At 55.4% G+C, this 3,175-nt stretch overlaps 1 pseudogene; it reads left to right on the top strand.

Annotated features, from left to right (window-relative positions):
• Positions 1-248: 248 nt before the first annotated feature.
• On the top strand, positions 249-2,069 carry LOC118013711 (annotated as a pseudogene).
• Positions 2,070-3,175: the final 1,106 nt, after the last annotated feature.

The raw sequence follows: 3,175 nt of genomic DNA, 5'->3' as shown, positions 1-3,175 counted from the left end.
CAGCTTGCTCACAGAAGCTGGGAGCCCGAGCATTTTAACCAGTTAATCTGATAAAGCCACTTTCCCTCCGAATGCCTGCCTCTACTTCCCCTCTGTCCCAGGAAATAAGCCCATCCCCAGGACTGGCGGCCTCAGGGAATGGGGTCCAGGGCACAGAGTGGGACAGCCTAGGGCACAGGGAGGACCTGAGCCACTCCCTCTCTAGTTGTAGAATAAAAAAAAAAAAAAAAAGAGGCTTTTGTAATGTTCCCAGCACTGCGTTCGAATCAGGAAGCAGCGCAGCAGGGCCAAGCCTCCGTCAGACCCTACTAGGTCCGCTGAGCAACTCCCGGAACAGGACGGGCGATGGCGACTGCAGGGAAGCCAGCCCCAGTCAGCCCTGGAAAAGCCAGGGTCTCAGAAGTTTCGGCTCCTGGGGCTGCCAGCCGCAGCCAAGCTCCTATGAAGGAGATCCGGGAGGTCCTAGTGGACCCTTGCAGCCGGCGGTGCTATCTGCAGGTGTTGCTTTCTGGGAAAGGGCACCTTCATCAAGTGCTTCGAAATCTAGGTCTCAGACACCAAGGTGTTTGTGGGCAAAATCTTGCCTACGTCGCTGCTACTCAAGCTGTACCAGAAGAAGGAGAAGGCATCCATGGAGATGTGCATTCACCGCAGCCTCGCCCGCCGACATGCCATGGGCTTCCATGGCTTTTTCGAGTACACGACTTGGTGTTGGAGCTCTGCTGCTGGAGATGTCTGGGGAAGAAAGCACTGACTGAGCCTCCTTGGATGCCAGGACCTGCCCTGAAACCAAGTTCATCACTGGGACCTCAAGCTGGGCTAACTCTTACTTGGTGAGGATCTGGAGGCGAAACTAGGGGATTCTGATTGGCAACCAAAGTCAAGTATGACAAGGGGAGGAAGAAGCCCCTGGGCGGGACCCCTACTAACATAGCTCCAGAGGTGCTGAGCAAGAGGGCATGGTTCTGAAGTGGACATGTCCCTTGGGTGAGTCACGTGTACCTTGCCATTGGGCAAACCACCTTTTGAGATGTCTTGCCTCAAAGACACTGATAAAGAATGAATACAGTATTCCAAGCACATCAACCCCATGGCCACCTCCCGAGTTCACAAGATGCTTCGGACAGTTTCCATTGCCTGTCAGACCTCTCACGAGCTGCTCAATCACAAGTTCTTTACTTCCGGCCTCATCCCTGCCCTTGTCCCCGCACCTGCCTCACCATTCCACTGAGGTTTTCAGTCGTTCCCAGCAGCCTGGACCCCAGCACCAGAAGCTTCTCATAATCCTCAGTAAAGGCAACAAGAAGCCCCAGCCCCAGCCCCCTGGGAAAGAGGAATCAGCGGTCCAGGAGACCAGTAAGGTGGTAGATTCCCCCCTTGGGGACATGCTGTGGCAGTTACATGGCATTAATGCCTCCAAGCCGCCGCCTGAGGATCCCGCCTGCATCCCCATCTTCTGGGATGGCAAGTGGGGGGACTATTTGGACAAGGACAGCCTGGTGTGACAACAGTGTGGGGGCGTGCTTCGATTACATGACTCATTCTCTGCAACGACAGTGACAGCCTGAAGAATGTAGAGCATGATGACATAGAGTCCTCCCTCGCGGTGGGCTCCCATCCCAGCTCCTCGATGAAGAAGATCACCCACTTTAAGGGTTTCTGAAACCATGTGAGCGAACACCTGCTGAAGGCAGATGCCAAGACCACGCCCCAGAATCTAGCCCAGCTACCCCGCCTGTGCACCCGGTTTTGCACCTGCTAGTCCATCATCTTGCACCTCAGTCTGGCTGTGTGCACATCAACTTCTAGGACCGTGCCAGACTCATCCTGTGCCCACTCATGGCAGCTATTTACCGACCTCGACGAGAGGTGGGACTTTGTTAGGTACCGCCTGAGCCCCCTGGAGGAGTACCCCTGCCTCCAGGGGCTCGCTGGCCGGTTCCACTGTGCCTGCATGCCGGTGGACAAGCTTCAGAGGCCATGCTCAGCCACCAACGGCCTCAGGGCCTCCTTCCCTCTGGACTAGTGCCCCCCTCACCCCCGCCAGGACCTTGGGCCCCCATGGGTTAGCGCCCACTGTGCTATTTGGGGTAATGTGCCCCCTGGCTGCTGGGGACTGGGAGAAAGCTACCTCATCCTTGCAGGTGGGGTTTGCTCTGTGCATAGCTCTTTTTGAACATACTGGGGTGTGGATTGTATGGCCTCTTCCCCTTGCCTCCCAACCCCATCATATGAATTGTGTAGAATATTGCTACTGAACCTGGACTGTTCTTTCCTTGACTTTATATGCATTAAACCCCTGTGAATCTTTAAAAATTTGGGGAGTATTGATTGGCTGTTAGTTGTCATGTGCGCTCAGAGGCTGCTGGTCTCAGCCAATAGGCAGCAAAAATGAAGTACTCCCGAGGTGCAGGGCAGAGGGGGTAGACGGGATGCCCACCTGCGCTGTTCCTTGGTCCAATAAGACATGTAGCAAATATAAACAAATTCGGTGACAGCACATTACCAAGTCTTCCACAGAGCTCCTTCGACAAAAGGCAGTGTTCTGCTGAGAGCTGTGTTGGTCCTGGGCTGACAGGGCCCAGAGGACGCCACAGTGACTCTGCCACGGGAATACACCTCTTGGGGGTGGTTGGGTGGGAAGAAGACAAACCTTGTGAGACCTCCTTGGAGGACCCACTGTCTCCAGGGCATCTAGCTGAGGAGTCAAAGAGCTCAAAAAGCAAGCCAAAAGCTTGGGAAGGCAGTGAATGCGAAGGAAAGGGAGGAAGGAACGCAAGGAACCCCAGGTGGTAAGTTCTGTGAGGGGTCCCCACTCACGGGCCTCACGACAGCGTTGGTCCACTCGGGAGGGGTGGTTGGTCCAGGAGGGATGAAGCGCAGACGGGAAGGCTCAGGGATCCTGGAGGGAAGCTGGAGAAGGTAGCTCCGTGTTGACCCGGGCAACAAATGCAACCACACCAAGAAGACGACAGGACACGGCCCCAAGGCACACTTGCGAGGGGCATTGTGGCTGAGCGGTTGCTGGCCAGGCCTCTGGGTCGGGGGCCCTGCGCTTGCTGCTGTGTGACCTTGAGCAAGTTACTCAGTCTCTCTGAGGCTCAGCTTCCCCAACTGTAAAATGAAGACTCAGCAGTTACTTTATAGGGGTTGTTGGGAGGATTTCCTGAGAAAC

The sequence above is a fragment of the Mirounga leonina genome, unplaced genomic scaffold (genome assembly GCF_011800145.1).
Source record: "Mirounga leonina isolate KUSES-001 unplaced genomic scaffold, KU_Mleo_1.0 Mir_154, whole genome shotgun sequence".
Classification (NCBI taxonomy): Eukaryota; Metazoa; Chordata; class Mammalia; order Carnivora; family Phocidae; genus Mirounga; species Mirounga leonina.
Note: the sequence above shows the minus strand (reverse complement) of the source record. Positions and strands in the feature narration are given on the sequence as shown.